The sequence below is a fragment of the Nipponia nippon genome, unplaced genomic scaffold (assembly GCF_047370975.1).
Source record: "Nipponia nippon isolate SJK-2023a ecotype South Korea unplaced genomic scaffold, ASM4737097v1 scaffold_12, whole genome shotgun sequence".
NCBI lineage: Eukaryota > Metazoa > Chordata > Aves > Pelecaniformes > Threskiornithidae > Nipponia > Nipponia nippon.
The window spans coordinates 3,109,567-3,133,567 of record NW_028262313.1 but is presented as its reverse complement, the minus strand read 5'-3'; the positions used below and the strand labels follow the sequence as shown (position 1 = coordinate 3,133,567).

Here is a 24,001-nt window from a genome sequence, read left to right as displayed (position 1 = left end):
AAAATAAGGTGGGGAATCAGTTACTGCAGTCAGTACTGTCATCACTTGCATATAGGCTGCATAGTAAAGGCACAGCTGAACATTGCCCAACTAAAAATGTTAGCGATTAGTCAAAAGACTTTAAACTTTTCTAGCGTTCCCTTTACATTTTGTGTGTCGTAACAGCAATAGCATGGCAGTTTTCTGAAGTCTTTGTAACTCAGGCCATTGATTTGGATGGGAACTTGCTGGTGAGATTTGGCTCAGAAATTTTTTTCTTTTTGCATTTTCTTCAGTACTTTCTAAGTAAAGAGGTTGACGCTGTAGAAAATGTATTGGTAACCCTTTTTCACAGATATGGAAACCAAACTCATAACCATAGAAGTCTAGAACCAAAAGGGAGATTTCTGAAACCTGACAGGCTCATCTAACCAAGTCATAAAAACCTCTAGTAAAGGAAATTTTACGTTATTCACTTGGTATTTGGTTTCAGTGTTTCACTATCCATATCACAGAAAGAATTTTCTAACACCCAGTCTCTAGTGTTTTCAATGCAAGTTCAACTGGTAGTCTCTTATTGTACAGATAGTGGACAGTCTTTTGTACACTACAACGCTCTTTTCATCTGTGCCCTCTCTTCTTTTTTTCTAAAGAGGTCCACCTTGTTTATTTTTTTCTTGGATCATCTTTTGGCTGTCCTCTGAGTTCTCTTCTCTTCGAGATTTATCTATCTTTGAATATAGTGACTAAAACTGGACTCTGTCTCCCAGCTGAAGATTCACCGGTGCAAAACAGAGCAGAAAAACGACTTTCCATGTCATACATAGGATGCTGCCAAAGCCAATCGCACCCTAGGGTGCATTGTTTGCAATCATGCCTTCGAATCATGCTAATTGTGTGATCAGTAGCATCCCAGCACACTTTGCAGGTATACACATGAATTTATTCCTTCCTACAGACATCACCGTGAACCTCTGTTGAACGTCGCGCATTGATTTTGGATCATCTTTCCAACATGTTGATGGTGAATTTGCATTCTGTCTTCTGCAGTATTTGCAACCTTGGTGCTGCCTGTTGCAGAAACACGAAGTGCATTTCCCAGGGCCATCTATTTTAGCCCACTCCATGGCGCAGACGCTCATCAGGACCTTTGTCCTTTCAGAAATTCTGTTGGGTGCTTTCCTTGCTCTGTACTTAAAATTTGTCGTGAGCATAAAATTATGCCACTGTGGGATGGGAGTAGATTAAAAAAAAAAAAGTATTGGAAATTATGCATGAAAAAAGGGAGTATGGGACATCCCTTTTGCCATCTGTGAGGTGGGGTGTTTGACCCTAAAAAGAAACAATGCAAATGCTACTGCTTGCTAGGACGTGTAGGTGGGCCGTTGTACTTTTCTTTTATGAACATACATAGAGCTTTAATTACCAGGGGAAAGGGCAGGCTTTGTTATGAGAAGCAATCACAGAGACTCACTTTTTCCAAAAGGTACATTGTACTTGCTCTCAGATTGTTACACTGTGTGGTGATGAATAACACTTGGAAGCAGATGTCAAAGGCATCAGTGCTCAGTGGAAATAGTACATTTTTTCCATTTTATGTCTAGTTTAGACTATATTAAAGAGGAGGGAAAAAATTTAAAAGCTGAAAACATGTTGAAACACGTTACGGTTGTGACAGAATTGACGACAGCCAGGAAATTCCAAGTTAGGGTCCTCACTCCATCCTTTCTGGGCACTCAGACTAAGAGTTCAACATCCAAGCCCTTGGGTTAGTATTGGTCACAAAAGTTTTATCCTTGTTACTTGTTATTATGTGTGTGCCTGTTTGATGCTGGCTGCTTTCCTCTTTTCTTTTGATCTTTCGTAAAAATTTATAAAGTCCATGTTCTGCATCACATGCCTTCATACCAGCTCAAAGCTGTTAGGTAACTATGAACTTTAAAAAAATTAATCTAAAATAGTCTGCATCCCAGAAAGGTCATAGGAGATGTGTTCTACAGACAAGAATGAATACAAATATGAACTTCTATCACAGTTTATAAAAGCATGTGACGTTCACATAAACTTCACGTTGCAATATTTTCTTTGCATGTGTTAGTAATAAAAACATTCTCTATTATTAAAATCTGAATATTTAAATCACGTAACGTGATTTTTTCTTGAAGGTAATGCCGAATTCTGTTTTGCTCAAATGTTAACAACAAAACCGGATCTGACTGGGTTTACTTTGATCCTCCTATAGGAGATGCCTGAATGGCACAGAACAGTGCCGCAGAGACACAGTGAGGCGCAAACCAGACTACATATGAATAAACACAATACAACCGTGCCAGCCTCGATGCCTGTGCTGTTTACCCTGCTTCTTTGATGTGGCTAGATTGTGCATTTCTCCCATGTGTTGGTTTTGGGAAGGTGATATATTCCGGTGATTTGTAGATCATAAAGATTATAGTCAAAAGCGGGCTACGGTGGTCATGTAGAACAGTTATGGATCAAGGGATTAATCCCTGTTGAACTAGAAGAACCCTGATCTTACAGTTTCCACTGATTCATCACAGTCTCTCTTCACTTCTTCCAACAGTTGGTAACCAGAGTGTTTAAATTTGCTCCCGAACTCCTAGCCTGTATTTGTGTACCTTTTACCCACTAGACTTGAAAGCATTCTTCTCTCTAGACCAAAATGTTTCTCAGATTTCTCTTTTTCTTTTAGGTACTTACAAAGTTAGTGTGGAATCCTCTGCTGAATAAGTTAAACCAATGTAGCTCCTAGACACCTTTACCCAGAACATACCGAGTTATTAATCCTGAACCAAACTGAATAAGGTCAAGTCAGAATTTGTCGATACCAAATCTGTAACAGTGTTGGGGTAGGAGCTGCACCGGTGCCATACCCAGAGATGATGTAACCACACTTCCCATGTTGGATATTCCACGTCTGCTTGTGCTCTTGCATTTGGGGGTTCTTGTTTAACTGCTTATCCACTGGGATCCCTGAAAAGGGTTGGGAGTCGCTGTTGAGCAAATGACAGCCCCTGCAGTAAGGCTGCAGGCTAAACATATGACATTATATTTGGCTATGCTGAAGTTGAAATTGTTGGCCAGCTTACCATGTGATGCAGATCAGTCTTTATCAGTGACCAAGCTCTTTCTATTTTCTGCTCCCACAATGTTTTTTACAATCATCCTTGGTCAATATTGATTTTATGTTTCTTCCCGGTCACCAAGAAAACCTTTTAATGTAGTCTCAAAATCACTTTGTGATTATCAGCAGGCAAGTGTATTTCTGACTCCTCCTTTAAATGCAGAGAACTGTCATTTCATTAATTTTAAATCCTCTTAATATCTACCATGTTGATTTTTTTGTCTTTCTGGCTTCTCAATGAACAGCTCTTGCTGAAGTTCAGCCAGAATAGTTTTCTGTAAACCTGTATTGATTTGGATTAGTATAAACGCTCTTTAATTGAGCTGCATGGGTTGAATCACCGTGCTTGCTATTATCACTATACTTTCTTGTCTAGGAAGCGAGGCTGACCAGGCTGTATTTGGCCAGGCTGTCCAACTTATCCTTTTCAGAAAACTGGCACACCATCAGCTTGCTTTTAGTCCTCTGGAAATTCCACTGTCTTTCAAGAATTCCAAGTATTCCAAGACTTATGATGTCGTGCGATCTTGAATCCAAACTCCCCACCACATTTCCCTTCACAAAAATAACTATGAACTTTCTAAATTCAATTTATTTCTTTAAAGCACTTCCAATGGTATAATGTTTTGTAGAATGTCTTTTATTGCAAAACCTAAATTTCAAGCCGAAAAACCAGTTGGCTTTATCTTTAAAAACATGTTTTTTAAAAGATTCTCATTGTTCTACCCAAGCCATTCCAGTCTGTGGTATAAATAATTGTTATAGTGCCTATTATGCTTAAACATACCGTGTGAAAAAAATAAAATTCCAGCTGGACATGTGTAGGTAATTAATTTTAGGGCAAGTTGTATCTCAAGTATACCAGGATTTGAATCTGATTGAATTTTCTCTTTGAAGTAAAATCATTCTTTATCTAAACACAAAGCACTAATGTGTCGTTGTTGAAGGAATCTGAACAAAAACACGCTGCAGAGGAGGTGAGGTTGAAAAAATAGAGAAGTTAAATACCTCTGGGGTGTTTACGTAACAGAAAGCTAGAAGTTACCAACTCCAAAGTGCCTAAAGAAAATGAAAGATCATAAAGGACAAGTGTGAAGAGTCCTGGGATCACTTGGAGTTATTTGTTAGACTGAGAGCAAGGTTACAGCCGTTCTGAGATTTGAAGGTGAAGAGGAGGAGATTACAGAGAGCATGGAAAGAACAGGGTCACTGTGTGAGGACACCCTACTGCTGCAGTCTTGTGGTCCCAGTCATAGGAAAGGACGATCATAGCTACAGTGTTTTTTGAAGGCATGTTCTAACGTTCAAAAGCATCTTGTCTGGAGCTGACCCTCTTCTATTGCCCTCCTGATGTGAACGGAAAACATTTTAGCACTTGAGCAGGTCGTTCAAAGGTCTTTCAGAAGCAGTAGCTGCAAACAGGACATGGACGGTCATTTGTCCAAGCAAGCTGAAGGATCCGTATGCATTTTAGCCACACAACTATGTTGTCTTGTGCTTGTTCTCAAAAAAAAAAAAAAGTATTTTAACAACATAGCAGAGGCCGGATGCTTATTCCTAGTAACGCTGGTTCATGCTATAAGCTTTTGGTTATTTTCCAAGGCTTGATGCCTTCAGCGGTTTGGTTTTTCTAAAATGCCAATATAAATTGTCAGACATTAAACTAATGTCGCTTATTGTCTATTTAAAACTGAAACCGCCTCAGCGGTGTATGTATATGGCTTACATGTTTAAAGCATTTTAAAAACGGTAGGCTATTAAATGCAGAACAGTTTCATAGCATGAGTCCCACTTTCTCTGTTTTACAGCGGAGGGAAACGGATGAATAAAGTACACCAGTGGCAGAGCTGATGGGAAAACTCTGGAGCGTAGAACATCAGGGTACCTTCAAGTCCCCTGTTCTTTCCCTCAGCTCATATGGCTTCTATTATTTCAAGCATTTCACTTTTTTATCAGTGGCTTTAATATGAAAAGAATTTTTTTCTGGTGAACTTCTGTTTAGCAAATGTGCTTTCTGCCTTCAATCTTTTACATGCAACCCAGAGCTCACAAGATTATGGCCAAGTTATAAACCCCTATGAAAACGGGCAAAACAACCAACAACAAGCAAAGCGATGGCCAAGGTCAGTCTTCCTCACCCCGGTTTTGTTGTCAGGGAACATAGGGACTGATCTGACCTTAATGGAATATTTGGAAATGTTGTCTTGTAGGGAGCACAACTAAGCTCCAGTATCCTTGCCAGATCATGCTGCTGGCTATGTGTGGTATTTGCGGGTGAGAACGAGTTTTTGATGCTATTTTTTATTAAACTGGAACAAAAATTAGCTTGAGACTAACGGAAACCACTTCCCATCCAATTATCTGAGTGGGCAGTGAAGTGGGATATTTGGGGTGGGTGTTGGGGATGATGAGGGTGAACGTTTTGTTCATCCAAACTCTATGGCAGTCACCTGGTTTTGAGATTTGCTACCAATTGTGAATTCAGCCCTAGTTCACTCGGTCGCCACAGGAGCTAGCCAAACAACCAGTTGGCTCTCGGAGTGCTCACAGTACATTTTTTAGGTCAGGGGTCCTATCATTTTTCCTTTCCGTACAGTTTCAGACACACTTCTAAAACTCAATAAATTATAAATAACAATAATAACAACCCAGATGGAAATTTATGATCTTGACCCATATCTGCTTTAGGTTTCGGGCTTCATTAAAAATCTGGAAATTAAGACCTGTGCACTGGTGTGTCTGCAGAGCTCCCACCGGTGATCTCGCTCCGAGATCCTGGCCGCCGCCGCTGCCAGGGCAGGAGCCCGGAGCTCTGCAGCGTGTTCTGCAGGGCCACTTCCACCCTTTCTCCAGCCCTCCGTATCCCACGCTGTGCGAGAGCAGAAGCATGCCATTAAACCTCAGGAAAATTTATTACTCGTGACTAGCATGGTACTTGGGAGGCTTTCAGCTAACACTCCTGAGTTTTGTTTTTCAGTTTTGTTTGTAAATCTTTATTCTGCCAAATATGCTTTTTATACAGTCTGATATCAAGTGTTCTCACTTCTTAAAAAGTCTTTGTAGATGGAGTATGAATTTATTGGCACTGAAAATACAGTAGTTCTTATTCAGCTTTGTCACCTTATGATAGTTCATAGAGTAAGGTAATTAATGCGCTGAATTGACAAGTCTTTGTTGTCATTATCCGTAGATGGTTCCCAAAATGACTTTACTCCCTTCTAGAGCAACAGGTCTTTCCATGTACTTCTGCAAGCATCTGCAGTCCCACAGGAAAATATTCTGCACAATTACAGTGATGCATTTTTCCAGGAAATAAGCGCAAATTCTGTCAGTCAATCAATAAACAAACCTCTTTTTTCTTTTTATCTTTGGTTCTTGTAAATGCTACAGTCAAATCGCTGCCTCTATTGGAAACTTCTTTTACAAGTGCTGTAAGACTTTGGGAAATCTGTCAAACATCCCGAGCAGCTGCTGAGCAGAGCCCTCCGATCCATGTGTGCTTTGGCATCGGAGGGATGCACAGGAGCAAAGAGTGAGTGGAGGAACCGGGCTTTGAAGTCTGCTTGGTGATGTTATATTATTCTTGGCTCTTTGCGCTTTGGAAAATACACTGCATCAAGTTCTCATCATTGCTGTAGTGCACAGTTTTTCTTGAGGCTGTGGAAGGGTGGTTTTAGCATTACATTCGCCTATGAAACACCTCAGTCATTTCGCTGCTGAGATTATGTTATTTTATTAAATTCTTGTTAGGTTTTTCCTTTGTACGATTGGAGCGGTTTCCCAGTTTGTTTCTTGGGGTGTTTCATGCTTTCACCACAATGCTGATGAGTACCCTCATCTGCATTTGCAATAGAGGTTCCTAATGACTAAATCACAGCTGCATTTTCTGCTTTGTAATTGGATTCACCTGCACCCCACACTTGAAGAACATAATCATTTCACCTCCTAGTGCATCTTCCACCCACAGCTGAAAAAGCTCTGTACAACCTTTAATGTACTTAAGCTCAAAAAGCAAAAACACAGTTCTGGGCTACTTAGGCAGTGGAACGTGGGTTGTTTTCATGGCCGTAGCTGATACTGCCCTCTGAAAGATGGACAGCAGCTGATGAGTCTGGGTGAGAAAGGTGCTGCGCTACCCATAACGTTTCTCCATCCGCTGAGCTAACAGCAACCTGTGCTTTTAAAGAGGAGTTGTCTGAAAGGCACTGCGGCTCTGTGAATGGCTAAGTGGCCTTAGTGACAACAGCTGGGATAAGCTGTCACCTCTAACGTACACCAACGGTTCTCCTTTAGTCGAGAGAAAAACAAGAGTAGGGAAGGTTCATTAATGAGGGGCAGGGGCGGGGGAGATGAGATGATTTAAGTTACAGGAAAAGGTTTTTTTTGAGGCAGACTTGAAAACCCATATGGCTGCTCAAGAGATTCTTACTCCTTCCAGCTGCATCCAGAAGATTCATCCTTCTCTGGTACAAATAGTATAGTTTGCTCTCTTAACTAGAAAAGCATGTTGATTCCAAAGTGCCAAATTCTACTTGCCAAATGTTGCTACAGATCTAGAGCTTTTTTTCTTCTTCTGTTTCAAATTTTTTGTTTGCTACTCCCTGGCTTGGTAATGTTTTCCTACATGCAAACTTGCACTCAAATTGGTAGAAATGCAGGTCTTTGTCATTGTTTTATTATTATTATTGTTGTTGTTGTTGTTGTTTCAGTGAATGCCTTGCAGCTAGATTCTTCTAAGCTTTAAATTGCAGCACTAAATTTGTAAGCCCATTACGTTATCTATCGCAGCTTATGACTTGAGCGAAGTATTGTCTTCAGAGCCTTCTTTATACCTCCGTGTCTGAAAACAAATACTGTTATGGCTCAAAGCCCAAACCAAGCTTTAGATAAATATTGTGTCATCATCTAGAACTCAGCTTTGATAGTGCTTTAAGACAAGTAGAAATAAGAATGGACAAAGGAATTCTCATGGACTTGTAAATCCGTGGTAAGTCTTTGGTGTGGGCATAATGCGCAGCTTAATTCAAAATTTTTAGCAAATGCAAAAAAGCTTTTGCAAAGATTTAAACTTTTCAAAAGGCTTTACAACCTGACTGCTTAAACATGTAAGCTATTCTGGCAAATAAGCCTTATCTAATGTGAGCAAAGGGTGTTGAAGCAGGCTCTACGATACTACGTTTCTCTCTCTCATTTTGTGTGGTTTTATTTTGTCACGTACGTTAAAGTGACGTGAGGGTTTGTTTTGTTTTTTTTTTTCTGGAATACTGTAAATTTAAAATAAATGTTATTATTGATAACATAGACTAACATGGTAAAATAGCTCACTGGTTCTCAGGGTGGGCGTTAATCACCATCAGAGGGGAGGTTTAGCTGCTTTCATTTGGGATCCTCCAGCTGAAGGAGCTGGCGGGAGCCGTCACTGTACTTATGGAAGCTTGCTCAGATGAGTTTAAATAACTGGTCCTGGCAAGCCTACGCGTAGCTGATAGGCGAGGAGAAAGGGAAGGAAAATAGGAAAACCAGCATGAATGAATATGTTAGAGAAATTACAGGTTTCTCATGGAGTTTCTAAGGAAAGTATTTCTTCAGTTCACTGAAGTCCGATTTATTATTTTCTTTTCCAGGAGAAGCAGGGGCAGAGCAGCATGGGAGAAAGGGTTCCTAGGCCTTTAGGAAGAAGGGAATTAAAGGAAAAAAAGGAATAGATTGAGGCCAGAGAGGTGCCAATGGCTGCAGATGGGCCTGAGCATCACAGTGCCGCCACCAACAATGCGGCAGGGGGGGAAGAACGCAGCTGGGGGCACAAAGCAGGGCAGGGAGTGGCAGCGGCTGGTGGAGGACAGAGATGGATGAACCGGAGTTCTCGCGTTACCTCTGTCTGGGGCAGTGTCCAGACACCCGCAGGAACAGACAGTTGTTAAATGTGGCTTCCCATAGTTTGCCACCTGTATTTATTTTTAAATAAAACAGCTAAAATAACTTTCATGTCCTTCTAGCATTGCAGCGTCATCACGGTATTCTGCAGTTGTCGGTAGCTGGTTGTGATGCACAAGTGGGATTACCCCGACTGCATTTTGTAGGCCCACAGCATATGTTTTTAGAAGAAAGAGTCAGAATAGCTACTAGATGCCAGGCATAGGAAGATACAAGTGAATGTCAGCGGGCCAATGCATCTAGCAGGAGTTAAGCAAAGAAAACATTCTTCTGATAAATACTCTCATACATTTCATTTGCCACGACACTTGTGAAGTCAGCGGCACAGAAGGGAGGAACCGTGAGTGGGAAGAACGCAGGTTGATATCGGGTTGCTTTTATTTGGCTGAAGCCAGCTAGCAGTCATCAGAGTTAAACAAATCCTTTGAACTGGCTAACAAGCTGCAATAATTCTTCCATCATTGCTCTTTCTACTTTACTCTTATCAGGGATACCTTTTTCTTGCAAGAGTGGGCTGTTGTCAAACCTCAACGTTTCTTTTAGACTGCCACGCACACACACACTGTTACACTTCATATTGAAAACGCACCAAGGGTAATACCACTCCATTGGAGAGCTGCAGAACGCTTCCCCAGGTACCTGGACCATTAGTGGGCGGTGGGGAGCTGTTTGGGCCCTAATTTCATGTACTGTGTATACTGGCTTCAGTTACATGTTACAGGATTTATTCCCTCTTTTCTCGGTCACCACAGAGTTCTGGGGTCTCAGGTACTGAGATTCTACAGACAGGTAAAAACTCAACATAGAAACTGTTATGGAAAGCAATTTATTGCCACATCCTGAAATGGTTTCATTGGCCTCTGGTTTGTTATTTGAAAGACATAGGGTGTATTATCAGGAGCTTAAATATGCGGCGGATATAAAGTCACAAAGCAGAAAAGAATGTGTTTCTTCTTCACCTTCTTCTACTCATTCGTTTGAGAATTCCCTTCTGTCACTGCCTGGTTTCCTTCTTGACATGGAAGTCACCCTGCTGGCGTGCAGTAGATGCTGAGGCGTGAGCAGAGGGCACATTTTAATATCTCAGACAACAGAAAATCTATGAACCAGCACTCTCGCTAAGAAAACAGGTTTGTGAGCGTGTCACAAGCATCAACAGCACTGCTGCGTGCACTACAGCATCTGGTCTCGCGCCGTCCTGTGCTAACGTTTCACTGGTTCACAGCGAGAGGTTATGAGCGGGCTTCCCCAGCGTGCTCGCGATGCCAATCAGCTGCCAGTCAGTTCCTCTCGGATTCACGCTGGGGCTCTCATCGCGTTCTCCTTTGCTCTCTCTGGAGCTGTGACTCATGCAGCCGGCCCATTCCGTTTAATCTTGCTGGGTATGTGTTAGAGACAGCCTCAGCCTATGCTGCATCCCATCCGGCGATGGTCCTATATGCTCTCAGGTCCTCTTGCAGACCGGAGCATAATACTCCTAGAAAATACTGCACGTTGTTAAAGTCTGTGGTTCTTTCTGAAGGATCTTTGCTGCTGCTGAATGGACCTAATTGCACAGAAACTCAGCAGATGGGGTTTGCTGCTTAAGGCAGTGAGACTGTTTAATTGACCGTGCAGTAGCACCTCTCTCCGAGCACACGTGCCAGACAGCCAAAGCCCCAGAAACTTGATGCTCCGTGTGAAGAACGCAATGTTCACCTGGTCCTTGTTGCCAGGACTTGAACCATGATTTTCAAGACCAGGGCAGCCTATAAACTAGCACATTAGGCTGAGTCACTGTTTTGGCAGGATAGGTCTAATTTCTCTTTATGTAAACGTATCTCCAAAGTACTTTATCATCCTGCAACTGTTCTAACACAACAGTCTCTGAGTGATTGAATGTTGTAGAAGCAATTATTTACATCAGGTAGGGGAAACAACTCTGTGGTAGGTCTTTCAAAGAAACAAAGCAAAAACAAATTAGATATTTTATTTTTGTGCTTTGTCTTAATACTCAACTCCCCTTTGGATCATTAAGTTCTTTCAGTTTTCCACACCAATTTGTCTTATCCTTCCCAAGAGCATTGGGTCAGTTCATGTAGCTTCTAATAAAGGCTCTATCTCTTACATAAACACACACGTACTGACACAACTCAGAAATCACCACTGGTAAACAAGAATGTTAATTGCTGGGTAATTGTATGCTACAAGGAGGGGGGGAAGCATTTAAAAGAAGCTGCAGGCTTTTCAAGACAACAATTTGTAGTTGGATTAAGCTGGAATAAATCCAGGCCCCAGAAGTGAAAAGACAGTGTTTCTAAGCCTAAAGCAACACTTCTTTGCCAGTTAGCTTAAAGTGCACACTGCCCAGTTGTAGTTCCAGGCACTCTGGAAACATTTAACACTTTAACATGAAGGGGACAGAAGCTCAACCCTTACATTCTGCAGGCCTGAATTTTTTTGAACGTGTATATACAGGTCTAGAAGGGGTTTTAAGACATTTTTAACCTAACCATGACAAAAATTTTTTTACTGTACTGTCTCACAAGCATCACTTGCTAAAAAAGCCACTTTTAACAGTTAAAACAATTAAACTGAAGTTCTTGGTTTTCACTGGAAGGGCATCCAGTCTCCATCCATCAAAGTCTTGGTCTACAGCAGGTTTGCCAGAGATTTTCTTCCAAAGAATGATGGATGGGCAAACATTGGTAAAACTGTTTAAGGTAGATTTTTCTAACTATTTCTTGGTAAAAGAGCATGTTGGCTGCAATGCTCATCTTGAAAGATGTCGGAGATGGCCCTACGCCGACAGGTATATTGTCGTATCGGAGGTGTGAATGCTTTGCAGAACTTTGCTCTCCTAGAGTGTTTGTATTTCCAGACCCATCGGGGATTGCCAGGGGTCAGAGTTTCAAAGAAATTAATCCCTGTTTTGGCCTATCCAAGAGTCTTTATGTGAAACGGCACAGACATTTTGTGGTGCACAGTTTGTGCAGTTGGGTAGTTATCCCTTTTTCCCCTTTTCTGGCTACGAATGCAAATAGCACATGCAAATCTGAGGTTTCACAGAAAAGTGCTCACAGGAAAAAAATTGTCCTCACAAAACCTGGGCAAACTTTAGAGGGGACTGAAAAATTATTGGCTCCACTGGCATAACCCAGAACTGTTAGATAAATACACACAGCAAAAGTATACTTAAAATAAAAATTATTTCTGTCTCCTGCTACAGAGCCCTGCGTAGGACTCCCTTGCAGCAGCTGATGCCATCAGGGATTTTGGAAGGAAATCACTGTGTTCCAGGTTAGTCTTTAGCAGAGACTTGGGGGGCTTGGTGCTTCAGAGTATCGTTCCACACACATAATCTCCGCTCAAACAGCCTGTTTAGTGCCAGGCTTCTCCATCCCCTCAGATCATGGTTTGAGCTTACGGATCGGGCCTGCAGATGGTTCTGTCGACACTGCCGAGACGGAGGCCAACTGCAGAGCATGGGCGGGCGCAGGCTGCGAAGGGGAAGCTGGTGTGGAGGGCATCAGGAGCTTTTTTAAGTGGCTTTGCTGCTGCAGAAAATATTTATGGAACTGCACCCTCAGTTTCTAGTTGTACGCTACTAGTGAATTCTTGAGGAAGATGCAAACAGATTAAAGACTTGGCAGAGTCTTTCTATAATATTCATAGATCTATAAGGAGTATTCGGGGTCTTTTTAAGTATTTGCTTTCCAAGAAAATATATGCAACAGAACAAATAAGCTTAATGTATTTTGGGTTGGTTTTCAGTCATTGCAATTAAATTTTCTTAAGTTTTCCTTTAAAAATGACAAGCCGATTAGCCTAGCTAGCTATTTTCCCAGTCTATCAGCCTCTTCCAGGGTTAAAACAAAAAGCAACAATTGCCAGCTCTTTTAATTCTGGGCCTCGCTGAATGTAATGCCTGTTAACCCCTAAGGACTGCTGAAACATTTGTACTCCGTAGGCCCTTAGCCAAGCTTAGCATGCCACAGATGAAGTCATGCCATACCTGTCCATCTGTTTGGCCTATTGCTTTACAATATTTGGAATAAAAATTTAATTTCATATAATTTTCTGTGACATTGTTTAGAAATAGACCATTCTTATGTGTCAGAATGAAATGCAAATCACCTCTTTAGCGAATGCAAGTGCGATTTCTGACTGATACTCTGTAAGGCCTGATTGTTATGATTGCTACCCAGTTGCATATCCTCCCCTTCCTCCAGAAGAAAACGTAATGGAAAACGTAACCCTAACAATTACATACAGATGGCACCATCCCCGTGATTTCAGCTCTGTGTGGTGGCTTGTATTTCTATACTACAACTGGTGTAAATTAAATTGTAGTCATCTTCTGCATATGTATTATATTGTATCTTCGCTAGCAATAAGAACAAGAACCGCACATCTGTTGGGTGAGAGGACGTGTTGGCAATATTCTGTTTATTTGGCTATTGCACGTTGCTAGTGCCAATGAGAACCCAGGGATCCAGTTGAATTTGTTGGAAACCATATTAAATGTCTCAAATCATCCCATCCACAATTTATTGTCTTTGCGCTGTGACAGAGCAGGCTGTGGTGTAATTTTTTCTTCATCTTCTCACATGCTGGAAACGACAGCCTTTTCCAATTGGAGGTACGGGATCCGTTATGGGATCGTTATGTTCAGGGGGAGAAAGATTAGGTCTGTCAAAAGCGGAGGAGGGAGGAAAGGGAAGACAAGAGTATCTGCACTTTATCTACCCTTGAAAATCAGTTTTCTCTTTTTTTTTTTCTCTCTCACAAGTGCTTAAATTTTTTTTAAAAAAGAGACAGACTAGAAAAGGCCTCCTACTTCATTCAGTCCCTCTTCCTTCAGTGCCACAATTAATATAAATTAATGAAATTCAGTAAATAGTACCCTTCCTTGTCAGTTCTTAACCACTGTCAACAAGCGGGGCACCAGCGGTGAAGACGGGTCTGTGTTGGTAGGTGCAGACACGAGCTCTTCTCTCCGTGCTTGGAGCTGGCCAGACACGAGCCCGCTCCAGGCCCGATAACATGGCAACGTGCCAGCACGGCTACTCGGGTTTTGAGGCTGAAGCGGGCTTGCCTACAGCCAGCCCAGAGAGCGGACGGAGGAGCTCTCATCTGTCTGCACCTGTCTGTGTAGGCGTACTCTAAAATTACTGCTGCTCCCCTGGGCAGGAATCGCCTTTCTGTTTTGACTCTGTACCGTGCTGGCCGCCAGAGAGTGCGGTGCAGCCACGACGTCCCTCGGCTGCGGCTGGGATGCAGCTAAGAGCTATGGTAAATGCCGCGGTTGCCAGATACAGTCCTGCTGTCATTTGCCCCGGCTTAAATCTGGCATGATTCTACAGCTTTAGTAGACTTGGTCTTAATTTAAGGTGAGGTAAGTGAGAACATCCTTTAGAGGCAATGTGAAATGATTTGGGGGCTTGTCAGAAGCGTCAAAACATCAGCAACAGAACCTTACCAGCTTTATTCATCAGCATTCCCAGGGCTCTGGCTGTAGCGATTCAGCTAATTAAAATTCCTTTTACCTACATTTTCCTTTACAGCTTCAGGTGGTTATAAGAACCTTCATTTCGTGTCCCAAACTATTATAATGTGTAAAACAGATGCTCTGTTCCACTCTGAAGTGGCAGCATTTTAACGGCAGATCAAGGGATCCTCCTGCATAATATCTGTTACTGACTTGTGCCTTCTAAGATTGTAGTGAGAATTTTAATCGAATGTCAAAAAAGAACATGAAATTTTCAGACAATAAGCCTTTGGGAAGTATAAAGTGCTGGTTTTATTTGACTTTACCTCCTTTCCATTGCATGTGTGTTTATGTGTGTATATATATCAACAGATTAAATTAGGAGCTCTTTCTAAATATCTGGCTGGTTGATTCACGCATGAAAAACAGACAATACCAAACATGTGAGTTGTTAGTTACTGTAAGATTATGAGCCCAGTCTTATTCCCAGGGAAGGCGGTTTAAAGCAAGGCCTACATCCTTAATGTTTTCTACAGAAAAGCCTGAGACAGTAACCTTAGGAGAATGAAATGCGAAACCCCCGTGGCAATTTAAGTAGGGCCACAGTTGAAAAGCAGCAAGAACAGGTTCCCCTTGTACTTCTCTGAGCTGCGCCTGGCACCCTTTGGGGCCAACTGGGAGAGTTTCAGCCTTCAGTGTCTACACAATCCCTCATTTTTCAGGAGCAGAGGCTGGTTATAGAAGAATGCCCTCTGTTCCTCGTAAGCCTAGAGTGGAAGGAGATCGCTGATGAAAGCAGAGGCTTTTGATTAAATGATGAGGCTACTTTCAGCGATTAAACAAAAAAGGGTATTTTGGGGGCCGCTTTCTGCAGAAGCTTGGGCTAAAGTAGACAGCTATTAAAGCACACGAAAAAGCAAGCAGGTCAATAGTCATTTTGGAGGCTGGGAAGGTGCACAGCACGGAGGGGGAAATAACCATTTCAGGATTATGCTAGTATTCACCTGTAACTGGATCTCTGTTTATTTTTCTTTCTTGCGATGCTGTCACAGGCCTGTATTGTATTTACCTTACTAACTCAAGACACACAATGCTGTGTCGCTCATCACAGATAAAAGGCTTCAGTGTCCCCAGATAATTACGGCAATTTTATTAGCTATGATGAAACAGCGATAAAAAGTATCAGGGCTTTGATTTCATCTTTTGGAAGGAAGCCCATTTTTTAGCCCGTATTTTCCATTTACTGGAACAATTTTTAAGTGCTGGTAATCTTTTAAGAGTCAAACTACCCATTTCTGTGAAGCTTTTACCTACGTTCCCAAGGCATTGGCTTCTATAATCTTAGTATTACACACAGACCTGCCGTTGCAAAATGATTCCTTGGCAGGCCAGGACTGACATCTCATATCCTTAATCTTCATCCGTAGAGTCACAGTCGGTTTGTTCGCCCAGGACAGGAACGCTCTGGTTTATGTGTACCTCTGCTCTGGTTCGCGTGTGCAATCCCAGGTCTGCGGGACCCCTATAAAAACGTGGAAAACGCTGTTCTGTTAACGGTTGTTTCTATGTATTTCACAGAGTTGCTATGCTTGCATTTTTTAGTGTTTACATGCTGCAGTCATGTAAAAAGCAGAATGTTAGGGGGAAAAGGGCAGGGCTTGCTTCAAATTATCACTGAAAGAAATAAAAAATGCAGAGAAATGTCAGGAGATGCTGATGAACACGCTTCTGCGGGAACTGGAAAAGAGACCAAGCCACAAAATTAAGAACTAGGTCCAGATTCCATATCCTTCAGCCTCACCCCTAAGGGGATGAAAAATTCTGAACTGAAATACCACAAGTTTAGATTCAGGTTTTTTATTTCAACCCATCTCTCCATATTCTGGTTATACTGATAATCTCTTAATAAATGTTAATATGAGCAATATCTATATCTGATAGTTATACCTGAGCATAACAATAGCATTTGCAATCGGTCTATGCATAAATGCAATTTCTTCCTATTTTTTTCCATTATTTTAATGCATTGTTTGAAGCTGGCAGTTCTGCTAAATATTACTGAGCTGCCTACAAAAACATTGTTTCCTGCTTTTAAATGAAATCTAAGAAAATCATAGAACTTGTTTCCACTCTGGCCCTTAAACTGATAAAAAATAAATTACTGGTTGCAAGACATGGGCAAATAGACTGTCAACTTTTGGACTGAAACTTAAAGGTTTTCTAGTTTGAAAAACTAATTTGATTCCAAACCAAGCCAACCACAAGATAAGACCAGAAGCTGCATTTAACTAAAGACTCCAACCCTTTATCCTCACTATTTGGATTTCCGTAACAATTAATATTTGTATCGCGATGACATTAGGCGAGAGCAGGTTGTAACATCTCTCTTTGGGGTACCGCAGTATTTCCCCTTCCTGCGCATCAACGTTTAAGATAAAACAAAAAAAAATCTTCTCATGAATTGTAAGATTCACATTATTATTATTATAATAATTAAATGAAAGCGGTTTTTGGTGGCAATATATCCTGCCTGTCTTGAGTTGGCAAGAAGTATATGCACTGTATGGGAAAAAGTGTTTATGCAGAGGTATTCGTCCACGATACAGCTCCAGTTGCCTGTTGTGATTTAAAGAGTGTGATTAAAACACGGAGAGATTTACCCATTCTTGTCCTCCAGTGTTATTGTAAGCAAAACTGCCTGCCACTGAGCACTGAGTATTCTGCTGGGTCACCTTTTAACTGAGACTTTCAAAAGCTTTAGTCATTTAATTTATTATATAAAACTGTGCTAATTATCTTCAAATTCAGAATGTTCGCCTTCCTCTTCTCTCTCTCTTGGCAAAATTCCTCTGATAAAATAGCAGTGGTACATCAGTTTAAACTATACGATGATGGAAGGAGGAGCCACATTTGTTACCAGAAAGGCAGCCAAGATATAAAGGGTGAGATAAAAGGACTCACACAGAAGAATACATTACATCAACCTGAATCTGGCTTTCTGCCTTGTGTCTTCTATTCTCACTCCTTTACCACATTGGTACCTGCTTGTCTCTCCTTATCTTTTTGAAGTCAGAAGTACTATATCGCTGTTCTGCTGCCAGGTCAGCTGTGACGAAAGATAGCTTGCTTTGTGTAAAGAGAAAGTAACTGCTGAACAGGCAAAATTACATATTTTAGAAAAATAAATATTATACAGAATATTTTGATCAGAATTATATGGTGGTTGCTACATTAGTTCAGTTGCTTCAACCATACCTAGTCGTTACAGCTGGCCTTACCTAGGCATTATAAGTGGCTTTCAATAATGATTAATTATTTCTAACTAAAATGAATCCTAGTTCATCACCTTAACATAGGTCAATTTGTTTATTGATTAGGACTAGGAATATTATAACCCTTGAGAAAAAGACTCATACCTTACAATGTGTTTACTCTGATCCAGTTTTGCAATGCATTTAAAAGGACCAAGGCATCACCTAGCAGATAAGAGTGATATTTAGGTAAATTTAACCTGATTTGAGCTGTGCGGAACTACCCTGTCTTCACTTGTCAATCTCAAAAGCAGGAGTACAAAACCGTCATTGCGTCAGACCAGCAGCAATCGAGTTCTGCAACACGTGAGGATGCAAATTATCTTCAGCCTTTTTCTATGGATTGTCTGTATTTAGACAGGACTCCCTCTAATATACAGAAACTTTGCCCTAGTAATGAAAAATGATCAGGGTTTGTAAAGGATTTGGGGGGGTTTAGTGATGTGTCTTTTGGGTTCGTATTCTGTTAGCACTGGCAGATGAGATAGGCGTCAGTGTGCCCTTTTACTTCTGTGCTCAGAAGACCCCTAAGGTAGGAAGAACATCAGAGATGCAGGCTATAGGCTCTGCGCAGCAAGAAGATACCATTTGGGTTTGACTGTGTGAAGCGTATCTAATTCCCAAGTTGACTCGTGAGAACTGTGTACATTTTAAGTATCTTGCGGCGCCAAAGATTGCTGTCCGGGGAAGGCTGGCTCCTGCCCGCTAAGCTAGCGTGCCACTGTTGACCTGAACGTCACCCGCCAGAAATTTGTCTCCTTTTCTGACTGCCAGTCCTGCACGAGCCCTTTGGGTGCCGCCGATCCTCTCTCAAGCCAGGACCAGCACCAGGAGGTGCGGGTACGTCGCGCAGGCAGCCTTGCTCCGGCTTGGCGGCGGCAGGGAAGGAGGGCTGGGTGTAGGCAGGAGGCGGCTGCTGGAGGAAGAACACGCTGGAGAGGCGAGCAGGGAGAGGGTCAGAGGGGACGGGCTTGCTTCTCTTAGCAGCAGCCAAGAGAGGAGAGCGAGATCCAGTTGGTGGGGCACAGGAAGGGAAACGGCTAAAGGTGTTCGGAGAGTTAAATCATCACAGCTGCCTTTTTCCATCCGTTTTTGTTTTGCCTCTTCTGAATTCCGACACCTACACAATACTCTGTCTTTTAAAAACAATGTTGGAGTTCCCGACATTGAACTCGGCAAACAAGTGTGTTCTCAATTAAGTGAAGAACTTCTCCTGCCCCCCTCCACACGAGCGCTTGGCTCAGATGGGCTGGCCTCTAGAGGAATCACACGAGCACATTTTTCAGAAGGTTTCCCCCTCCCAAAATCCCATCGAATGGCTGTTTCTTATAAACCAATGGAGATAATTTCGTGGCTTTTCCCTTTCATGGCCACCCACCTCCTCTTCCCAGCTAGCTTTGATATAAAAAGACAAATCCTTTCCCATTCACATCAAAAGCAGGAGGGTCGCTCTGTGTCACCTACCCTGGGATTTTGACTCAAGCTATTCGGAAAAAAAATAATGGAAAGAGCAGCTTGGTTTTAACTCAACCGCAGTGTGTGTCACCGAGAGTTTTCAGGGTCATTGACAGATCAGTTTCATAGACCAAACAGATAAATAGGCACAAGTTATTCTTTATTATTATTGTTTATAATTTGTTCATGCCCTAAGTGCGCTGAGCGCGCTACAGAGGATAGCAGCCCTTCCTCCGGGAACACAGGGTCTAAGTTAGACATATGTTTTGTATATTTTCAGTGTGTATTCAAGCACCTCCAGGGCTGGACAGGCACTTTTAAAAACAAATTTCAAGTAATAACAATAACATGGTGAGTGATAACAACAGGCATGGGGGTGAGAGGAGGACGAGGGTTACAAAAATAAAGATCATGTGAATTGTTTTCTTTGTGTCACACACGAGGCTTGGGATTTCTCTGTTCTTCTTTTTCTTTGAATGCTTTTGTCATTCCTTTCTCTTTGGCAAGAGGAGGTGACGGACTGCAGAGGCAGAGGAATTGCCGCTGGAGTAAAGGAGAAAGGAGGCAGAGGAAAGGGGCTGTTCCTGCCAGTACCCGAGAAACCCCGGCCTGGTCGGGAGGAGCGTTGCTGCAGGCTGAGGGACTGACTTAAAGACGGGAAAAGAAGAAAATCTGTCACAACTGAACAAAACTTCTACCATCTCTGGTGTAGGAGGTGGTCCCTAGTACAAGGCTTAACACTGATTTTCCGAGGGTTAAATCTTGAAAGACCTTTCTTAATTCTTACTCCAGCTGTTTCTAACAGTAGTGGAAGTTTGTGAAAGCAAGAGAAAAAGGGAGTGAAGTTCCCGGGACTCGGCACTTAGCGACATGAGATTTCTGTTCAGTTTAGTGCTCCTTCTCATGTCAGCACATCTACCTGCTTCCACATGTACCTGGTGCCTTCCACCTCAACCCTGCAGTGGACTCCTCAGTCCTTGGAGCAACCACTACGTTGGGAGGACGTTTCTATAACACCTTTAGCCCCAAACAACTGCTTGAGCTCCCTGCTCTTCTGAATAGTTTGTTCGATTTTTATCCAGTCGACTCTTGAGCATCCTTTCTGGTGCGTCATACCCGAACCATGGTGTAAGCTCCTGGTTGTTACTGTTCGCTCACGTATTGTTCATTGGAACCTTGCTGAAGGGAAACGGCAGGAGGCTTGCTGTCACATTGGGGACCTCGGGTGATGTCTCAAGTATTACGGAGCAAACAAATTCAGCAACCGGCTTCCTTTTGGTGTGTTGCAAAGAAGTAGATTTCTGAGAGTGCTCCAGATTTGAAGCAGTGCTTCTGAAAACACAATTTGTAGTGCCTGAAAACTTACTGTTCTAGGGAGAACCCGAGGATTTTTAGACTCTCACCCTGTATTGCATATGGGGTCAAGAGGCTCTTAAGAACTGCCTACAGATTGGGGATCTTCTGAGGAGCAGGAATCTGTCCCAGCCAGCCTCCCCCCACCCGCCTTCCTGCCAACGGCAGAGGGGAAGGCCCAACGCAAGCCCAAATTCCTTCTTGCGTTTACATTTGCCCTGGTTGCTGGACCAGCCCTTTGGGTGACCCTACTGCCTGTCTGGGTTTAGAAGAACCAGAAGGTAGTTGGATTCACGGTAGGAGTTGCTGGCCCTTGTTTTGTCTCCAGAAGTGGGGTGTAAATTTACTACTTTCTTTGACCTTAAATGCAGAGCAATGAATGGTTTGTCCGGACTTACGAATATGGCCTCCTCGGTGGTGTCAGGGCATCCTACAGCAGCCCCACAACAAGGCTTTCATTTGCGCAAGTGCCTTTTCGCCTGTGTTTCACATCCTGCAAATCCCTTCTACTTCAACATATTTCTACCACTGCGTTCCCAGTGCCAAGTTACGTGCCTGCCAGGAGATGTGGTCTGTATGTGCGTTTGTTTCCAGTTAAGTCGTTTTCTTTCCTGGGTAAGCATTTGAGAAATGCTGTGGCCTGCAGAGATAGAACAGATTTTTGCATTTTCTCCATTGTGTGAATAAGTTAGTTGTTAATAAAGCCAATTCCTTTATCAGATGCTGTTTGCAAAAATATTTGTTACACGTGCTGGAGCTAATTTTTCATCAGTTATTTACTTCACGTGGGGATTACAATGGGCTGTGTTTCATCTGATAACTTTTGCAGCTTATTAGATGTGAATTTACTAGCTGTGAACAGTTGAATAATACGAAACTCACAGAAGAAACAAGCTGCACCATCCATAGTATAACGATCCTTCTAAATTAGCTCTGGCCAAAGTTCGTATTTCACAATCCACTAAATAGCTTTCTTATGGATTGTAAGATGAACATAGACTGAGTGAGGCAAGTGAGTTTATAATATCATTGGTATAAGGTGAACACTTTCTAACAGATGATGACATTATCAAAGTGCTATTTGAAATTAGCTCCATATGCTGTAGCAATGCTGTAAGATTTCACCCAGAATTTCATTTTCAAATGTTTTTCATTCAAGTTCACTGAGGGTAAATTGGAAACACTTGGGTATATCCCACTTACAGATCTGTTAAGACCCACTTAATTTTAACATGCGGATGTGTGGAGAGAGAGGAAGGAGAGGAGAGTTGTAGGATGGGGTGAGCAGGAATAACTCTATCTACTGATGTCTTCTGAAATCGGAACAGCGTGTATTTGCTAACGATTGCACGAATGCTGCTGTGCAACCCACACGCTCCAGTCCACGACTGTTTATGACAGATGAGATTTTCCTATCAAGACGGCGAGCGTCAGCCTTTCGACTCTGCCTGGTTGTAGCAGAGGGTTAAGCAGAGGAGCTCAGCCTCTGCTCTGCCGTGGTGAGGGGAGCCAGTTGGCAGAGGCCACGGAAGAAGAGCCAATCTAGAAATGCGCTGGTTCTGTACTTTTGCTGGCAGGGCTCCTGGCTGGTTTTAAACCTGCCTTGCCAAAGCAGAGCTCTGCTCCGCGTGGTTTGGGAGCGGGGTGGGGAGTCGCTCGCTTTGCTTTATCAGGCTCTGCAAGACAAACACGGTGATTTTCTTTTGGGGGGGTGTGATTGTTGGGTAATAAATGCATCAGAAATTCTAATTGGCTTTAAATTATTTTCTCTCTTTAAAAGAAACTGTATGAGGGAACTGTTATGTTGCAATGAGGGCTTCATGTTTCTTACTTCACCGACTTGAGGAGCTGGGTAAGGGATCAAACTGCTTCAGCGGTCACTGGCTGCAAGAGATGAGGCTGTTTCTAGGAGCTTTGTTACACTTTATGTTTAGGCTAATAATATTCCTTATTATTATAGCATCTGCTATTAGGAATGTATAAAAAAAAATGGGGTTTAGCAGCAGTACTAAATAGTCTTTTTGGCTATTTGTATATGATATTATGAAATCCTTTAATTTGGATTGTGATAATTAATCCAAACTAATGGGTCATTTGGAATAATGTCTGAGTGGAAAAAATGCAATTTGCTTAGTGCTAGTTCCGTTCTGCATTTACATTTATCTATAATATTTCATTACGGGCGGAAACACTAACTGTTATTTGCCTTAAGTGTCTCGGTACCCTTCTGGTCCTATTAAATATACTCAACTGGAGCGGTGCTGATAGTATTTTTGTAGGTTACCCAAGTTCCCAAAAATTGTGGGGTTTATCACACTATTTCTAGCAAGTTTTCTGTGCTAGACAGGATATCTTTCTCCTAAGGGGAAAATGTAGAAGAGAGCTAGCTGTTGCAGGGAAGCACCAGGAAACGGCATGGAACAGCTATTGCAGCTCCAGCAACACAGCAACTGGCAGAAGCAGGAATGTCAGGGGAGTCGGTTGCATAGCTTATCCGTGTCTAGAAGGATATGGTTTTCATTTTGAAAATGCCATTCATCTAAAATCTCAAATTCTTACACCCACAGCATGAGTGTTTCTGAGTTTTGCATCAGAGCCTGGAGTTAAGAAACACACGTGCGCACCTTTACATCTGGTGCTTTTATGAATCGTGTTGAGGAACTGTTACTAAGCAGCAGCGGCTATATCGGGGCTCCATTTTATAAAGAGGAAGGGCTGTGTTACTCATTTTGTTTCCAAAAAATTCATTTGTTTTGCATTCCCAGAAGGTACTTTTATTCTCCCAGAAAGGTCAAGCAGAAACATTGATGTAAGTCCTGTTTATGGCAATTTTGTTAGATTTCCAGCAATTGCAATGGAACATATTTATAACAAGTATGTTTCTCTCTAGGGTGATACCATTAGTCAAAATATGCTTTCTCATATTTCCACTACATAAACACAAATATCTTTTAAGATTCAAACTTACTGGTCTTGAGGATTCCCACAGCCACATCTCATTAGTGGTTCAGAAGGCTGCGCTAGCCATGGTTTCAATTTGGGATGAAGGTTTTGTCAGGGAGAAAGAACTTCAACCAAACTAGAAGGCTGAAAAACAGGATAATACTCCATGTGTGGGCTGTTGTCCTGAACAAAACAGCAACCATGAGAAGTCCGATACTTTAAGCGTACGACTTGTGATTCAACGTGCTAAGGACCCGGGCAGGTCTGTGTTTGCTGCCCGGGCCTCAGCTGTGATATTGTGCCATTTCCACAGTAGCCAGCATCTCACAAACTTAATTACGCTCAATGCGCTAATAATGGATCTGTCATCCCTGGTGCAATGTGGCCACTCGCTCTGTATACGGTTCTCTACAA

General features: G+C 42.2%; 1 protein-coding gene across 2 annotated transcripts in view; it reads left to right on the top strand.

The window, feature by feature from the left end:
* Window positions 1-21,043, top strand: part of LOC148056647 (uncharacterized) — a 190,101-nt gene extending 169,058 nt beyond the window's left edge. For both annotated transcript variants that reach the window (XM_087748396.1, XM_087748397.1), the window contains exons 10-11: window positions 12,264-12,334; window positions 19,799-21,043. The gene's annotated coding sequence lies outside the window, so the exon portion shown is untranslated. The remainder of the gene's footprint in view (window positions 1-12,263; window positions 12,335-19,798) is intronic.
* Window positions 21,044-24,001: the final 2,958 nt, after the last annotated feature.